The sequence below is a fragment of the Mesoplodon densirostris genome, chromosome 2 (assembly GCF_025265405.1).
Source record: "Mesoplodon densirostris isolate mMesDen1 chromosome 2, mMesDen1 primary haplotype, whole genome shotgun sequence".
Classification (NCBI taxonomy): Eukaryota; Metazoa; Chordata; class Mammalia; order Artiodactyla; family Ziphiidae; genus Mesoplodon; species Mesoplodon densirostris.
Window position 1 is genome coordinate 58,180,294 of NC_082662.1, and position 19,369 is coordinate 58,199,662.

At 40.4% G+C, this 19,369-nt stretch overlaps 1 protein-coding gene across 1 annotated transcript in view; it reads left to right on the forward strand.

Annotated features, from left to right (window-relative positions):
* Positions 1-13,860: 13,860 nt before the first annotated feature.
* Positions 13,861-19,369, forward strand: part of PDE4B (phosphodiesterase 4B) — a 636,321-nt gene continuing 630,812 nt past the window's right edge. Inside the window, exon 1 of the mRNA XM_060089922.1 lies at positions 13,861-13,930. The gene's annotated coding sequence lies outside the window, so the exon portion shown is untranslated. The remainder of the gene's footprint in view (positions 13,931-19,369) is intronic.

The following is a 19,369-nucleotide window of genomic DNA, read 5'->3' on the forward strand; positions in this document are numbered from 1 at the left end:
TTTTTGAATAGCTGGATAATTTGGAATACTAAAACATTGATTACTAAGCATAATTGTAAGTTTATAAACTTTTGCTTCTAATTTTTACATACGCTACAGAGTGGATATATATTTTAGGATTATATTAGTGAAAATGTTTATTTTTGCTTCTTTAAGAGAACATCAAAGGATGAAAAAAGAGGTGCATTCAATTTATTGAATTATGTATATTCATGAGATTTTTTGGTTGGCTAAAAGACTTGTGAATGATGGACTGTTACGAATTTCCTACCTTTTGGTTTCTCTGTAAAATGAGTAGTTACTTTAATTAAAAGTTATAATCAATATGTGTAGTTGAGACTATCTTTGGAGACATGCAACAGGGTATGATTTTGTTTTTCAAGAAAAAGGAGAGGGCCTCCCTGGTGGCGCAAGTGGTTGAGAGTCCGCCTGCCGATGCAGGGGATACGGGTTCGTGCCCCGGTCTGGGAGGATCCCATATGCCGCGGAGCGGCTGGGCCCGTGAGCCATGGCCGCTGAGCCTGCGCGTCCGGAGCCTGCGCGTCCGGAGCCTGTGCTCCGCAACGGGGGAGGCCACAACAGTGAGAGGCCCGCATACCGCAAAAAAAAAAAAAAAAGAAAAAGGAGAGTCCTTTTCTCCTAAAGTAAAAGCACATCCTGTTCCAGAACAAGGAAAAGCCTAGTAAAGGAGAAAACCTGGGGGAGTAGATGAATGTAGGTTTAAAAGGGATGAATTTATTTGCTTTGGTTTATAATAGTACATAAATCTGTAAAGGACCTATGAAATATGTTAAATTTGGCAAATTTTATATAATTTTGATGGCCATAGTCACAAAGTTAAGTTAAGGAAAAAAGAGAGATTATGAAACCTTTATTACTAAATATATGCATATATATATGTATTCTACTGTCTCTTTCTGTGACTTCTCTCAGCTCCCAGGCCAACAGTGGCCAAATCCCTAGTGATAGACAGTGATGCCTGCCCACATCCTAGCCTGGTACCTGGACCTTCACCAGGTGAATAGATGTGTTCTCAGAGTTGTCTTAGGAGGCCTGGAGCCTTGACAGTCAGTCTTCTCCGTGCCTTGCCTCCTGATGTTTTCTTAGAGCAAAGTCACTTCTCCATCACAACCAGATTTGAGGTTGGCACTCAGTGGCTGGGTCCTTGGGCTCAGCCAGTCCTCCTCTCAGCCTCTGATTGTAGAAGGGACCATTGGAGGAACAGGCCCTGGTCCCTGCTGCTCCTGGTGGCTGGGCCTAGCAGGGGAAGTTGCTCTTGAAGTTCAGGACTGGCCATTGACCAAGTGGGTCTATGTTCACTCCCACGTGCTCCCATCCACCCAAGGCCACGGTTGCCCAAGGGATGCTCTTTTCCAGGACAGATGGGCCCCATGCCTTGGGGAGATATCAGGGGCAGTCTTTAGAGGCAGCTCACCCCCGCCTTCTCCAGTCATGCACTGTGGTAAGATTTGGAGTCATGGGGACGGTTTTAAGGACTAGGTCTGGATCTTTTCTAAATGTTATTACTTGTAAATAAAGTCTATTTTTCTCCCTTGGGGGGAAAATGTTACTAAATACAAAACTAGAATTTGGCTATCTCTGTAAGATAATAAATTGGTGTTAGAGCTTTTACAGTTCAGGTAATGCTCCCAAATAGCAGGAACTCTACATCTCACCAGAATAAGCTCTGCATTTGGTTGATTGCATCATATCCTTGTTTTGTTGTTGTTGCTATTTTTTTTTTCATGGTTTCCTTTGCTGTGCCAAAGATTCTAAGTTTCATTAGGTCCCATTTGCTATTGTTTTTAAGGAACAAAATTTCCTCACTTGTAAAAGAGCTGCTTCCACATTGTGCTTCTATATCTATTTGAAAATATTTTATTGTCAATTTGACTACCTAGGTAGCCAAGTGTTATTTCTCAGGGATCCAGGATGCAGTCTTTTTAAAACTGGGGTATAATTGATGTAAAACCTTATATTAGTTTCAGGAGCACAATATAATGACTCAGTATTTATATATATTGTGAAATGCTCACCACAATAAGCCTAGTTAATGTCCATCACTGTATATAGTTACAAATATTTTTCTTGTGATGAGAACTTTTAAGACTTACTCTCTTAGCAGTTTTCAAATATGCAATACAGTATTATTAATTACAGTCGCCATGCAGTCCATGATATCCCCACGACTTACTTAGCTTATAACTGGGAGTTTATATCTTTTCACCACCTTCACCATTTCATCCACCTCTGATTTGTCTTAATCAAACAACCACATTTTCTTATACTTTTGTTTTTCCTTTTTCATTCTTAAGACTAGATTCTAAATTAAAAAAAAAAACAGAAAAAAAACTTTCAGGATATTTTTCAAACTTGAAATTATTTTTGAATTTTCTTAAAGCCCCTGGAATTTGCAAAAGTTTGTTATTGTGCCTTATAAAAATAGGAGTGCTAAAAATAGGTTTGTTTGATTTGCTCCATATTTCTTTATTAGGTTAACACTATTGTAATTTCTCACTGGGAAGAATCATCAAATTACAAAAGATGCTCAATCTTTCCCACATTAAGTTTATATAGGAAGCATGCTATTCATAGAGACATTCCACAAAATTTACACTTCATGGCAAGGCCCTGGAGATTTTTCAGTTTTCATAATCTATAATATGTTCTTACCCTTAAGGGAAATTTTGATTAACCTCCTGGAAAATAGTAATGTACTATCAATAGAAAATTTTACTTTCTTCCATTCTGAGATTACTGGTCACTGGATTAAAATAATCACAACCACTCAGTCTCATTCTCCAATAGGTTTTTGTGTCCCTCTGATACTGGCTTAAAGATCCTGCTATGTAAGCTTTAGTATACAATTTATATCTTCAACATATATAGACACACTTGGAACCTTGAAGAAAGGACTGTTCCAGGTTCTCTGAAAAATTGATGCTTTGGAAAATAAAATCTTGGGTAAAGCCCTCTCAGCTGACATCACTTAGACAATTTTCAGACTGTATCAGTGTACTGAGTCAGCATTTTCAGGATTTTTTCCAGTCTAGAAGTAGATGTACTTCCCAAAAGCTAACTGCTGACACAAGATCTAGATCATAACAGGACTGAAGAGGAAAATTTAATTGGAGTTTGCTTGGATTATTGTTGTTGATATTACCTTTAATATTGCTTACATTACCTATTATTCTCACCATAGCCTACATAGAAATTATTTTCCCTGTTTTATTGGTAAGAAAATTGAGTCTCAGGGAAAACTGAGTCTCCAAGTTGTACAACATGTAAATGGCAAAACAGTTTTAATCCAAGTTTGTTTGATTAGAAAGCTAGTCTCTTCCTCTCTAATGATCGGTCTACTATGCTATTCACCCTCCATTATTCCAGTTCCTATCTTCAAGGTGCTCACCAATCTGAAAGGAAGAATTTTTTATATGTGAAAAATGTCTGCAATATCTACTTCTGCAATGATGAAATAAAGACCTCCAAATATCTATTCCTCCATAAAAGCAACAAGAACACTGGCAAAATCTGTCAAATTCAACCTTTTCAAACTCTGAAAATTAAAGATTTGTAACAATCCAAAGAGTGTTTATTCACGAAAAATGGCTACATCTCAATAAAACTGAGCTTTTTAACTTGCCCTAACCCCATATCCCTTTCCCCAGCTCCATGGTAGCCTTGAAAATAATCAACCCTGTGTGAAGAGAAAACAGCTATTTTGAGTCGTTGCCTAGGCACTTTATAGTATGATAACCCTGCTCACACCAAGCATGGACATTTAGATAAGGACCTGAGTTTAGGATTCCTGCCACAAGTTCCTGCCTTGCTTTCCCTAGTGCATCTTTTAAAATAACTGGAGTTGAGCCCATGAAAAGTTAGTGACTGTCACCCCAACCACCTTGTAAGTAATAGGTGCTCACTACTCTGCTCTCTTATCTCCGGCCCACTGGTAACCTGGGACAGAGGACTGCCCTTCCCTCTGCTTGTTGCACTCTTCCAACCCTACCCTCCCATTTCTAGAATATGTAAGTAATAAATCTTGTGACTTTACTTCCTTTGTGTGAGTATAATGAAACTGCACTTTCAATCAAAAAAGCCCTAAGTTTCCATTTCCCTGAAGTGGGAACTTGGGTGTTGAGGGACCTACCTGCTGACCCCACATGGGTGGCTTGTGCCTCCTCATTTTACAGGTCATAATCTGTGTAAGTTTAATTTAACGTACCAGCTACAAGCCCAACAACACTCCCTGCAAATATAGTCTCTGTGAAACTAGCAACCTAGTAGCCAATGAAAGGTTCAGAACAGGTTTTGAGCTCTCTAAAAGCCCCATCTAAAGAGGATTGTTACTATTGACCTGTCTGGAAGTTCATTGAAAAACTCTATTCTCTGGGTCCTTTATTTTACCTGATTCAGAGCTCTGCTCTGTGCAAACAGCCTTCCCCACAGGCCATTTGTTGAATAGAATTAGCAGCAGTTATTTAGCATAAAAGCTGCCTGCCGTGGCATTACCAGTTGGGGCTAATAAGAAACTGACCAAAAATCTTTAAAGAAAACCTGGGGAAAAAGAAGTCTATACGAGTTTTGAAAAGCTTCAAATATTCCTGAGAATCTAGAAAATCACATTCATATACAGGGCTGTGGACATGCAGCAGAAAAACCTGAAAAGACCCTACACTCTCACGTATAGTTGTCCTTGAGGCTTTGTGCAAGCAGGAAGTGAAGCTAAGGCAGAACATTAAACTGACTCTGGGGTGTTGAAGACATGCCCCCATGCACACACAGAGTCCTTCAACAAAGGCTGGGATACCGAATGAGTCAAGACATAAAAGAAATCCCTGTCCAGTAGTTACCTGACCACACTAAGATGACTGAGCAGAACCCAAAGTGATTGTACATGATAAAGAATATAGATTTCATAACACTGGTCCAGGAAAGTCACTAAACTAACAAACAGAAAAGACAAAAATGACAAGCAGCAATAACAACAAACACTGAGGAGTGGGGATCTGATTTCTCAGAGTTAATACAATATATTATTTTAAACATCCAGTTTTCAACAAAAATTTATGATTCATGCAAAGAAATGGGAATGTATGGGCCATACACAGGAAAATAAAAACACCAAATAGAAAGTATGCTGAGGAAGCCCCAATGTTGGACCTATCACACAAAGACTTTAAATGAGCTATAAATATCTCCAAAGAACTAAAGGAAATCATGTCTAGAGAATAAAAGGATAGTATGAAAAAAAGTACATGAACGATGTCTCACCAAATAGAGAAGATAAAGAGAACTATATAGGAAGACTTGGAGGCTGCAGGAGAGTGGCTTGCTCAGAGACAGCAAAGAAGCTCTGTGCCATTTCCCCAGACCTTGCCCTATGCATTGCTTCCATTTGGCTGTTCCTCTTTGTAACAAAAATAAGATTTCCAACTTGGGGAATAAACCTGTTACCTTTCTGTGAAAATGGTTTAAAAAACCAAATTTTGGAGAGATTGGCTTAAGATGACAGAGTAGAAGGACGTGCGATCACTCCCTCTTGCGAGAGCACCAGAATCATCTAACTTCTGAACCATCATTGACAGGAAGACACTGGAACTCACCGAAAAAGATACCCCACATCCAAAGACAAAGGAGAAGCCACAATGAGATGGTAAGAGGGGAGCAATCACAATAAAATCAAATCCCACAACTGCTGGGTGGGCGACTCACAAACTGGAGAACACTATTACCACAGAAGTCCCCCCACTGGAGTGAAGGTTCTGAGTCCCACATCAGGCTTCTCAACCTGGGGGTCCAGTAACAGGAGGAGGAATTCCAAGAGAATCAGACTTTGAAGGCTAGTGGGATTTGATTGCAAGACTTTGACAAAACTGGGGTAAACAGAGACTCCAATCTTGGAGCACACACACAAAGTGGTGTGCGCATCAGGACCCAGGGGAAGGAGCAGTGACCCCATAGGAGACTGAACCAGACCTACCTGCTAGTGTTGGAGGGTCACCTGCAGAGGTGGAGGGTGGCTGTGGCTCACTGTGAGGACAAGGACACTGGCAGCAGAAGTTCTGGGGAGTACTCCTTGGCATGAGCCTTCCTAGAGTCTGCCATTAGCCCCACCAAAGAGCCGGGCAGGCTCCAGTGTTGTGTCACCTCAGGCCAAACAACCAACAGGGAGGGAACCCATCCTCACCTATCAGAAGACAAGTAGATTAAAGTCTTACTGAGCTCTGTCCAACAGAGCAACAACCAGCTCTACCCACCAGTCCCTCCCATCAGGAAGCTTGCACAAGCCTCTTAGATAGCCTCATCCAGCAGAGGGCAGACAGCAGAAGCAAGAAGAACAACAATCCTGCAGCCTGTGGAACAAAAACCACATTCAGAGAAAGATAGTCAAGATGAAAAGGTAGAGGGCTATGTACCAGATGAAGGAACAAGATAAAACCCCAGAAAAACAACTAAACAAAGTGGAGATAGGCAACCTTCCAGAAAAAGAATTCAGAATAATGATAGTGAAGATGATCCAGGACCTCGGAAAAAGAATGGAGGCAAAGATCGAGAAGATGCAAGAAATGGTTAACAAAGACCTAGAAGAATTAAAGAACAAACACAGTGAAGAATTAAAGAACAAAAAAACAGAGATGAACAATACAATAACTGAAATGAAAACTACACTAGAAGGAATCAATAGCAGAATAACTGAGGCAGAAGAACGGAGAAGTGACCTGGAAGACATAATAGTGGAATTCACTGCCGCAGAACAGAATAAAGAAAAAAAATGAAAAGAAACGAAGACAGCTTAAGAGACCTCTGGGACAACATTAAACACAACAACATTCACAGTATAGGGGTCCAAGAGGGAGAAAAGAGAGAGAAAGGACCCGAGAAAATATTTGAAGAGATTATAGTTGAAAACTTCCCTAACTTGGGAAAGGAAATAGCCACCGAAGTCCAGGAAGCGCAGAGAGTCCCAGGCAGAATAAACATGAGGAGAAACAAGCTGAGACACATAGTAATCAAACTGACAAAATAACATACAAGGGAACTCCCATAAGGTTAACAGCTGATTTCTCAGCAGAAACTCTACAAGCCAGAAGGGAGTGGCATGATATATTTAAAGTGATGAAAGGGAAAAACCTCCAGCCAAGATTACTCTAACTGGCAAGGATCTCATTCAGATTTGATGGAGAAATTAAAACCTTTACAGAGAAGCAAAAGCTAAGAGAATTCAGCACCACCAAACCAGCTTTACAACAAATGCTAAAGGAACTTCTCTAGGCAAGAAACACAAGAGAAGGAAAAGACCTACAATAACAAACCCAAAACACTTAAGAAAATGGGAATAGGAACATACATATCGATAATTACCTTAAATGTAAATGGATTAAGTTTAACCTTATTAAACTTAATAGCTTTTGCACAGCAAAGGAAACCATAAACTAGACATAAAGACAACCCTCAGATTGGGAGAAAATATTTTCAAATGAAACAACAGACAAAGGATTAACCTCCAAAATTTACAAGCAGCTCATGCAGCTCAATATCAAAAAAACAAACAACCTAGTCCAAAAATGGGCAGAAGACCTAAATAGACATTTCTCCAAAGCTGATATACAGATTACCAACAAACACATGAAAGAATGCTCAACATCATGAATCATTAGAGAAATGCAAATCAAAAGTACAATGAGATATCATCTCTCACCCGGCAGAATGGCCATCATCAAAAAATCTTCAAACAATAAATGCTGGAGAAGTTGTGGAGAAAAGGGAACCCTCATACACTGTTGGTGGGAATGTCAATTGATACAGCCACTCTGGAGAACAGTATGGAAGTTCCTTAAAAAACTAAAAATAGAACTACCATAAGACCAAGCAATCCTACTACTGGTCATATACCCTGAGAAAACCATAACTCAAAAAGAGTCATGTACCACAATGTTCATTGCAGCTCTATTTACAATATCCAGGACATGGAAGCAACCTAAGTGTCCACCGACAGATGAATGGATAAAAAAGATGTGGCACATATATACAATGGAATATTACTCAGCCATAGTAATATAGTGAGGTGGATGGACCTAGAGTCTGTCATACAGAATGAAGTAAGTCAGAAAGAGAAAAGCAAATACCATATGCTAACACATGTATATGGAATCTAAAAAAAAAAAAAAGGGGGTTCTGAAGAACCTAGGGGCAGGACAGGAATAAAGATGAAGACATAGAGAATGGACTTGAGGACTTGGGCAGGGGAAGGGTAAGCTGGGACAAAGTGAGAGAGTGGTATTGACATATATACAGTACCAAATGTAAAATAGACAGCTAGTGGGAAGCAGCTGCATAGCACAGGGAGATCAGCTTGGTGCTTTATGACCACCTAGAGTGGTGGGATAGGGAGGGTGTGAGGGAGACACAAGAGGGAGGGGATAGGGTGATATATGTATACATATAGCTGATTCACTTTGTTATAAAGCAGAAACTAACACACCATTGTTAAGCAATTTTACTCCAATAAAGATGTTAAAAAAAAATTTAAAAAAACCCCGTGGAATGCCTTTTTATGTGTTCATACTTCTTCTGTGTCCTTCAGTAGTCTACCAAAGTTTTCTATGTATAGATCTAATACATTTCCTGTTTAGTGTATTCTTGGATATTTCAGCTTTTTTGTTGCTAATATAAATTAGATATTATATTCATTATATTGTCTAACTGTTATTTGTATATGTAAAAATATTTTTATATTGATATACTGCTTATTATTTGTAATAGTTTTCAATGTAGTTGCTTCAGTTTTCCAGATATACTCTCATATTTTCTATAAATTGTGATGGTTTTGCAGCCTTAATTGATGAAAAATGGCCATATATTAAGCCATAAAAAAAACTTCAATAAAATCTAAAAATAAGGATTTATGGACCCAATCTATGCTGAAAATAGAAATCAATAGAAAGTCAGAAAATCAAAAAACTCTCCAACTGGAAATTATTAAAAAATTCTTGTACATACTCATGAAAAAAAATTGAAGGAGTTTTAAAAAATAATGATAAAAGAAAACACTACTTAGCAGGATTCTGTGACACATCATTAGCTTAATTAATTAAATAAGCATCAACTCAAAAACGTAGAAAAACACTACTAAGTAAAAAGAAGGAAAACAGAAACAAAGAACTAAGTCATTTAGAAGAAGAAAAGAAAGTGATTAGAATTGATACATAATTCTAAAAGCTGGGTTTTTATCATTATAAAACTAAAACATCTAAAATACTGTTAAATTAAGCAAGAAACGAGATACAAACTGCTAGGTATAAAATAGATAAGCAACAAGGATCTATTGTACAGTACAGGGAAATATAGTCATTACTTTGTAGTAACTTATAGAGTATAATCTATAAATGGACTGAATCACTATGTTGTATACCTGAAATCAATACAATATTGTAAATCAACTATACTTCAATTAAAAAAATAAAAAAGATATAAATACTAAGACTTAGAAATGATAAAGGCTTAAAGCACAGAAAGAGAATGCTAATATAATCGTAAGGATTACTCTAATCTACTATAATCTAATCGAATATAATGTGTCCCCATAAGTTTTTTTTCATTTTTGCCCCCCTTAAGAGAAAATTTTAACTTAATTTCTCCCTAGTGAGAGAAATTAAATTGTAAGGAATAATATGTCTTGAGTTAACTATCATAAACCAACTTTCTTTAGTGCATGTTGTTTACTTTCAACATTTAGATTCAGGATTTTTTTTAATTTCAGGAAAATTCTTTCATAATTCTGTTTGAAAGTATTTGCTCTGTCCCACTGCTAAGGTTTTCTCCTTCAGAGACTCTGATTTTAGGTATGCTGGATCTTCATTATATTTCTTCTATTGCTGTCATTTTCATGTAATACTTAAAAAATATATTTCTCATTATTTTCATTTAATGTTGGCCATTCTTCTTATACCTGTCTTCACTGTTACTTACTTATTCACAGTGCTTTTTCCTCTCTGTTTCTTCCAATTTGTGTTGTATTCATTTTTGTGATGGTTCAGTTCTTTTTCTTCTTCATACCTGATTTATATCAGCTCATTTCAGCCTCGTCTCTTTTCTTTGTTTCTTCATTTATGCTGTTATCTTTCATAATAGATCATATTGCTTCGTTAACATAATAGTAAATATATTTCATTTAGGGAGGCAATATAGCTTAACAAATAAGAGTTACAGACACTGGAGAAAGAATGAGTGGGTTTCAATACTGGCTCCTCCTCTGACTAGCTGTGTGATGTTGAACAAGTTATTTAACTTTTAAGTACCTTAGTTCTGTTCATATACATAATAGGAATAACAATGATGCCTAATTTACAGAGTTGTTTTGAGAATCTATTGAGTTCATATCTGTGAAGTGGTTAGAATATTGCCTGGCAACAATAAATCCTATTCATGTTTTATCTATTGGATTCTTTTGCATTGCAAAAATACATAGTCACAATTTTCATTGGCTCTGTGGCAACTCTTTTTTTCTCATCTCTTGGTAAATTTTGATGGTTCTTTTTAAATGGTGTCTTTGTATCCTTTTATAGTATCTTTGTATCCTTTTTGTGCCAGTTTCTTCTTTATCACTCCTCACTACTGAATGAATTATATTTTTCTGGTCAGTCCTTATAGAAAGTTCCTGACATGGAGGCTTCAAGGTAGCTTTCCTGTTCTCTCAGTCAAAAAGCTCTTACTTTCTGTGGTAGATTGTTGTATTAAAGACCTCCAACAATGACACCGTTCCATATCCATGCCCTCCCACATTGACTCTATTCTTAGCTGTATGACTTACTTTAGCCAATGACACATTAGCAAACATGACATATGCAGCATTCTGAAAGGGTGTGAACATTGGGACCTGCCCTCTCTCTTGCTACTGGGAACTCTTTCACCTCCATATGAAAAAGCCTGAGCTAGCTTTCTGGAAAGAGTCTCCAGGTGTCCAAGCCTTTCCTCCTGAGGCCCAAATACATGAGTGAGACCTGCTGACCCCACATGGAGCAGAGACCAGCCATCCCAGTTGAGCCCACCCCAATTTGTCACCTCACTGAATTGTAGGCCAATAACTGGTAGCTTCTTAAACCATTGTTTTGGGTGGTTTGTCATGCAGCAGTACATTACAGATTCACTTTTATTGCTGCCTCAAAAACAGACTGCTTCCAGTAATGATGGCTTCCTGTAAACGTACTCCCTTTGAGTCCCTGAAGTAAATTTGGTTCAGGAGACCTTTTGCTAACAGCTCTGTGCTCCCCAGTTCTTGCAAACAAGGAATAGTGCTCCTACATCTCATAACAACTACCTCATCTTTAACGATTATAGTTTTGTTGACCCTGAGACCTGCTACTGGGTTCCCTGGAAACCCTCTGTACCTCTTATTCCCTCCATGTGTGCCTCTTCTGCCTTATAGTTTAATCAATGACATCATCTTCATACTGGAGTCCATTTAATTCTTTTTTTGCAACAAGAACACTTTGGACATATTTTTCAGAAGACGATATAATAACCTTGAGTGCTTTAGTAATTGTTAATACTTTTCAAAGTTCTAATATTCAGAGAGGGGGAGCGTGCCACTCAGACTGGTTCTTTTTTTCTGAGACTGAATCACAGTTTAGGTTCCCATCCCACGCTCTATTCGGGCAACGGTCTCTTTATATTTAATGAGTCTGACTAATTAATCATCACTGGATTTCAGGAAAAAGAGATTATATTGTCATCATTTTACAAAGACTGTGTCAGAGCCATGACCGCGTTGCAGGATTTATTGGCTTCTCTCCAGAAGCTCATTGCTTCCATATTATTAATTTTGGCTTTGGGCTCAATTTCAAGCTAATAGATAAGGTAGATGGTATAGGATGTAAAGCAACAGGTCCAAGAAGGCAGCATCTCAGCTGGGGAGGACCAGGTGTTCTACACTCCAAGGGCTAGTGTTTGGTAATGTTTCCTCTGAAACTGTAACTGGGAAACAGTGCAGGGCAGGAGTTCATTACCTATCTACATTAATAAGCTCTCAGGTGTGACTTTGAATGAGTGGGTACGTAAAGCTGGTTTGGATTAATTGCTGAATAAAGGAAGGTTATTGCCACTTCTTTGGGACACTGCTATTTGCTCCTTAATGCACAGTTCAAAAGGGATCTAATTCCATGACCCATTCCCCCTCCAGCTAGAGAAAATTCCTCCCACTAATGTAATTGGTATGTGTTTCTGTTGTTTAATACTTGTATCGTCCGTTCTGGGCTTTCATAGTTGCTTCTCCCACTAGGCTGTGAGCTCCTTGGGTTTAGGAACTGTGTCCTAATCATCTCTGTAAGCCAGCATCTGGCACAGTATATTGTGCTCACTGCAAATGGGTGTACCCTAATATTTATTGGCATAAACTGAGGAATAAGCCAATTTTATCCATTAAGGTCTTTCTGGTCTCTAGCTTGTTGGAGCAGCTCAGTAGGCAGAGTTAACTGCATTCCTATCTTTCTCTTTTCCTTACCAGCTTTCTTCTCTCTTTCCATGACTGCAAGGGTTGGACAACTGGGGAGAAGGAAGCCTGTGTTTCTCACATCGCCCCCCGCCTCCCAAGACCCCCATAGCTGGCAGGCCTCCACGCAGCTGCGTTCTTTCAAGGTGGGGCAGTCAGGCTCCCAGGTGCCTGTTGCTGGGTCACACAAATTCCCAAGTTTTGGGACCCACTCCCAGGGTATCTTGGTGGGGCACCTCCGCGGTGGTGATCTGACCGGTTGGCTCAGTAGCACTGCGCTGATCCACTCTTGGACATCCTTTGTGCAACCCGAGAGCAGCGGGCTCTCACCCTCCCTCGGGATCCTTCCACGTAATTGCCCCTCTCACTCTCTCGCCTCCCCGCACCCGAGCTCCAAGTGCTCTCCCTCCCCATCCCTCTTTGTGTCACCCTTGGCTTCGGAGCCTCTAGCACCGTATTCACGGCAGTTGAAGAGCGAGTGACTGACACGTTCCAGGGACTACCAATCGCGGCGAGCGCGGCCGGAGGGGGGAGGGTGCGTAGTGGCAGACGGCCGCTGGGATTATGAATGGGAGCGGGGAGGGGGCCGGCGAGTGTGGGGTTCAAACCAGGCTTTTCGGCATCCGGCTTTGGCTAAGCACGCAGGGCTGTGCGTAATCCTTCAGCCGGGGAGGGAAGGGAGATGCCGCGAGCTCCCGGCTGAGAGTGAGGGTTATTTTGCAAACTCCCTTGGTCTAGTGCTGGTGGAGTACTGCGGGCGGTCGGCGAGGTAGGTGGGGGTGGAGTGGGGGAATAAGCGGGGTGGGGAATCGGGGAGAGGCCAGACGGCTGGGGACCGTGTGCCTTGCTCCTTAGAATTGACAGGTGGCCGCCGCAGCAGTTACAACCTACTACACAGCATCTAGTCCGTGCAATATGATCCAATTGTTATTCCCCGCGCAGGGCTGAAGAGCGCAGCGCGGCAGACCAAGTGCCGCCGGCAGGCTGTCTCTCCGGGGGAGCGGGGCAGTGGGAGTACAGAGGGGGAGTTTGCGGGGCCAGCTGAGGAGACAGGAGCTCGGGGGCGCGTCGCGGCCGTCCGTGTCGCCCCTGCGGGGTCCTCCACGCCGGTGGGTCCGCGCGCGCTCCGCAGCCGCCCCCGGTTTCTGCGCGCCTTTCCGGGGCTGCCGGCCCCGCTTCCGCGGTGGCTGCGGGCTGCGGACCGCCGGCCGGGCTGCACGCAAGCGGCGCGCCAGCCTCTCGCCGGCGTCTCGCTGGCGTCTCCCCGCTGCCTCTTGTGCCCCAGGCAGGGAAGCGCGGAGGGCTCGCTCGCCTCGCACGGACTAGCTGCGTCGGGCGGAGCCGCCGCCGGAGCCCGCGCGTCCAGAGCGCGGCGGCCGCGGCAGTGCACCGGCGGCGCGTCGAACAGGAGGAGGGCGGCTTCCGCGAGGGTAGCCTGAGGTAAGGGCTGTCCCGTAGGCTGCGGGTTTACTTCCCCCCGTCTCTTACTCGGTCACACAGAGAAGCCGAAATGGAGAGTGTGGGTGCTGCGGCGCTGGTAGGGAGCGCGGGGGGAATATGGGGCCGCGCCAGGATGGTCGCCTTGACTGCGACGTTTCTACCCCTTGTGGTAAATCCGCCAGCCGGCCCTTACTCTTCGCTCGCTCCTCCTCTGCCTCTGCCTTCGGCCCTGAACTCCTTGGAAAGTCCCTGGGAAGGAGAGAGCCAAGGGAGGATGGAGAAAGGCAGAAGGATTCGCCCGGGAGTGGGCGAAGGGTTGGCGCGCTGTGCCGGGTGATTGACAGCGGGCACGGGAGGGAGCCTGAAGTACCCGAGAGTTTGCAGGGCTGCAGCCCCAGGATGGTCCTGCCTGCCCGGGGTTTGGGGCACAAGTGGGTGCACCCAGGCCACGGCTTAACGAAGGCTCCGCTAGGAACTTTTGGGAAGCTTTGTCTCATGTTTGGGGAGGGGTGCTGGGGTGTGTTTAGGGCCTGGCCCTTTCTAAGCTACGAGTGTGTGTGTGTGTGTGTGAGTGTGAGTGTGTGTGTGTGAGTGTGTGTGTGTGTAGGGTTTTTTCCCGCTTCCTTCCTGCCTTCCCTCCTCTTCCATCTTCCTCTTTTGCTTCCTTCCTTCCCTTTTTTACAGACCAGCCCCCTTCCAAGTGCTGTGTTTCAAAATATTCTGAACCTACTGTAGTCAATAGCTTTTAACGCAAGTATGAAGAAGAGAGCACAGAGGAATAGCTCATAAACAGTGTGGTTCATTTTAAAGACAAATGTATGTGTATACACATGCCTGGGATAAATTTAAAGAAATATTTTGAGGCTCCTGCCTAAAATTACATTACATTTACATTATGTTTACATCACATGTATGTGATATTACTAAACAGAAATGATAAATCTGTGCATTTCGTCTCTTCGGTCTGTATGAGATACAACTGTTCTTTGAATCACATCCATCTTTTAAATTCAGAGGTTTCTGGCTACTTGAAAGCCCTGGGCTACAGTGTAAGAATAAAAGGCACATTAAATTAAAAAAAAAGTACAGTTGCTGGTTTCTTTTTAGTGGACCATCCACGTTCCTCATCTTCCTTTTACTAAAAGCTGGTTGTTATGCCAATAATTTTCATAAAAGCAAAAATAATTTGGGGACTTTTACCTAGTGTTTTTACCTAAGCCTGAGGTGTAGGGAGGGGTCTGGAAGTTATCTGTACATGAATTCGACATGAAGGTGGATAAGGTAAATGATTTCACTTCAGGTGAAAGGAAATTCAGCTGCACTTCCCTCTGAAGTTACCTCATTTACATTACGATATGCCAAGAGAGAAATCCCCTTAATGTCAACATGTGTCTTCAGCATAACAATGGTCTATTCAACTCTTCAAACCTGTACTTGTAGGACTTGGCTAGTAACATATTTGCTGGCTGTTTGTGTTCTTTTTCAACAACAGAATCCCAATTACAAAAATTGAGTAAAGTTGTTGAGTAGACTGGAATGGTTGAGACGGCATGATTGATACATTGAGGCCATCTGTCTCTATATCTATCATCTCTCTGTATTTCTCATAACAGTTGTGAGGTAATCAATTTTGCAATATGTCTACTTGTATTTTTTTCTCAGCCGATCTGCCTTTTAGTTTATTTCTGACTTGACATATTTTACAAAGATAAATTATATTGAATTTCTCTAGAGTGTACCCACTTAAGCATGCTTGTTTCTTTTGAATAGAACTGGTTCTGATATGAGGAATGAGATATCAATCATATATGGTTTTCTGATCTTGGAGTCTTTTGCCTGTCTAGAGACAGTTATTTAATAATAGTACTGTGCCCGGGTAAGGATTTGTGCTTGATAAAAATATTAGACACAGAAATGGTATTTTCATGTTGTTTACAAACTTAAGCTTTAAAATTGTGAAGGAATAAAGAGTCCCAGGTTGCTCTTAATCTCTTTCTTATTTGGCCTACTTTGATTAGGGAGCAAGAGGTACATGATGTAGTCTTGAGTTAGAAGGATTTGGGGGTTAGTAATTTGGATTTATCTTTTATTATTATGGCATAAAACGTCATTGCTCTTTCCAAGAAAATTTGAGCAGCAGGCTTAGGAGAAAGTGTTGGGGATGTTGATCACGGGACCAATGGGTTCCTTTGAGCGCTCTTTTTTTTGCAGTCACCTTGTGGTAATATGGCAGACGCTGTGATGTGCCAAACCCCCCTTCAAGGAGAGCTTGTTGCCCCAGCTTGTGGGAGTGCTATCAGCAGACGGTCTTCGAGGGCCAGTCCCTTTGAGGATTGCTTGAACTGTAGAAAGCCCCTTTGTCCAAGGTCACGCCACTTTCCAGGGCAGCTCACATCCAATGGCTGATCCATGTTAGAGTATAAAGGCTCGGCCATCTCAGTCCAGCTCCAGGTAACTCTGAAGGACCATTCTGGCTCTGGAAGCCCTCATGGGGCTTGTGTTGCAGCACCAAGTCTCCCTTTGCCCATTTCTGCTTCCTTCCCCATTCTCAGATGTTGATAGCAAGGCAGTGCTTAATAGAATTGCATGCTCAACTTCATCTCGGAGTCGGCTGCCCTGGGGAAGCCATCCTATAGCAACACGTCCTTCATGCACATTAGTTTTGCCTGTTTTAATCTTTTAAAATATAGTGTCACTTCTCACTGGAGGACATTTCTATGTCCTTGATCCTCTTCTGTCCCTCCTTGTTATACCATTCTTTCCTTTTAGTGGACTTATACTTTCTTTAGTCTCTTTTCGGTCTATTGATTTAAATATTGTATATATTTCTATACTTTGAGTAGTAGGTATTTTTATGTTTTCAACATTCACGTTTTGTCTTAACAGATGATATTAATCAAAATATCTACTCTCCTCTCGAATACTAAAAGGCTCTACAATATTATAATTCTGATCATACTTCATGTTTCATAACATTGTATAGTGATATAGTTCTACTACATTTTTTACAGCCATTATGTCATTTTTTATATATTTAGTTTTTCCTTTTTTTGGATTGTTTTCATAGTCAATGCTCATTTAAATTTACCCACGTTTTCTATGTTCGCTATTGCTTCTTGCATTCCTCTCTTTCCTTCTAGATTCAAATTCCTCTTTATTAGAAGTATGTAGCTATTTGGTAAGCATATACAGATAAAACTCTTAATCTTTTTACTGTTGTTGTTGTTTGTTTGAAACTGTATTTCATCCTAACGCTTGAATAATAGACTATCTGAGAGCAGGATTCTAAGCTGACAATTATTTTTCTCATTATTTTGAAGATATTGTCTCTCTTGTTGATGATGAGTAGTTTCTTCATTGCTTTTAAGATTACTCTATAAATTAGAAGTTTGGGATTAACAAATACACAGGACTATATAGAAAACAGGTACTACTACTGTATAGCACAGGGAACTATATTTAATATCTTGTAATAACCTATAATGGGAAAGAATCTGAAAAAGTATATGTACATATGTATGTATTATATATATATATATACACACACACACACACACACATATATATATATATAACTGAATCACTTTGCTGTGCACCTGAGACTAACACAACATTGTAAATCAACTATGCTTCAATTTACAAAAAAGAGATTACTCTGTCTTCGGTGTTCTGCAGTTTTACTGAGGTATGCTCAGGTGTGGGTTGATTTTTACGTTTTCTTCATGGGATTTCTTATGCTTCTTTAATCAGATGACTCTTCTGTTTCTTGAATTATTAAAAATTCATAGCGTATCTCATCATACATTATGTTGCCTATATTGTCTCTATTTTTTCCACTGGAATTCTTAGATATATATTGGACCTTGCTGTTTTATGTCTCGTGTCTGTTACCTCTGTATTATTTTCTATTAAGAAATATTTCAAAAAGGCATTTGGGTAATTATTCAGGACTATTTTCCAGCTAACTAATTCTTCATTGATATCTATTGCTTAAATTTCCATTGAGCTATGTTTTATTTTTTTTATGTCTAAGAGTGCTATTTGATGCCTTTTCATATCTTCTTGTTTTTTCCCTAAGTTTTTCTATCCTTTTATTTTGGATTCTATTCTTATTTTGTCTCTTTAATAATTATACATGTACTTATTTTATAATAAGTATCAGATTGTTTTCTTACTTGAATTCTTCTGGGAGTTACTCATCCCAGTGGTTAGGTCTTCTGGTTCTTCCAGAACTATATATCTGCTTAAAGGAGGATCCTTTCCTCATGTGGTTTGTTATTGGGATTATGAACTCATCTTCAGCTGGGTTTCTGCTTTTGTTTTTTCCCTGTGGTAGCCATATTCTTCCTAGTTTTTGGAAGTTTCCCTGTAGAGTGATATTGTGTTTGCTTCTGTAGATTAACCTAGGGACTTTGCTGGTCTAGGATCCATCAGATTAAAAAAATTATTAAGGTATAATTGACATGTAATATAATTGACATTTTATTAGTTTCAGGTGTACAGCATAACGATTTGCTGTTTGTATGTATTGTGAAATGATCACATTAAGTCTAGATCATCCGTAGAATCGGCTTTTTCATTAATTTCTTGGCTTGAGATTCCTATACCATGCAGGTGATGTAAATTCAAACTGTGTGTGGGGAGGTTGTTTAGGGATTTAATTCGAAGAATCCTTTTTCTTTTTCTTCTATCCAGAGCCACAGGAAGAGACAAACTTTCTTGCTGCTTCCAGGCCAAACTTCTAGTCCTTCTTAAACTAAATGGTCAATTCTTTCAGGGTTCTTAGGCAGAGGTCTCAGCTCCTTCTTTTCATGGGTCCCAAACTAAGTTTCCTGTCCCTAAACACATGTGAAATCTCCAGCTTCTTGGCATTTGTGCCTGCATCTAAGTTGTGTATAATTTTGGGTTGCTGTATTACCGATTTCTGTGCCTGCTATTACCATATCTGTTTCCTTTCTGTTCTGACAACTACAGATTACCTATCTTTTTTTTTTTTTTTTCCTTCAGGCTTAACACTTTAACCTATTTCAATTTTTCTGGTCTTTTAAAAATCTCAGTATATATGTGTTTGTAGCGGAAGGGAATTTGGTTCACGTGAACTCAGTCTGCCATGCCAGTGGCATAAGACGTCTTTCTGTGACTATATACACTGAGAATCAACTCTTTTCAGTTATTTTCGTTTTTTTTTTGTACTATCCTCACATTATTTTTAAAAGCTTAATTTATTCTAGTCCCCTTGTCTGTTTTTTCTTTTTGTGACATTACTATTTATGTTGAGTCCAGGGCAGTTGATTTACAGAGTGTCTCTAAGTATGGATTTGTCTAATGGCTTACTCACTTGGTTAGGTTCAGGTTAAATATTTTCAGCAAGAATACTCCTACATTGGTGATATGTACTTCCTATTGCATCACAACAGGAGAGTCTGTTTGTCCCTTTAC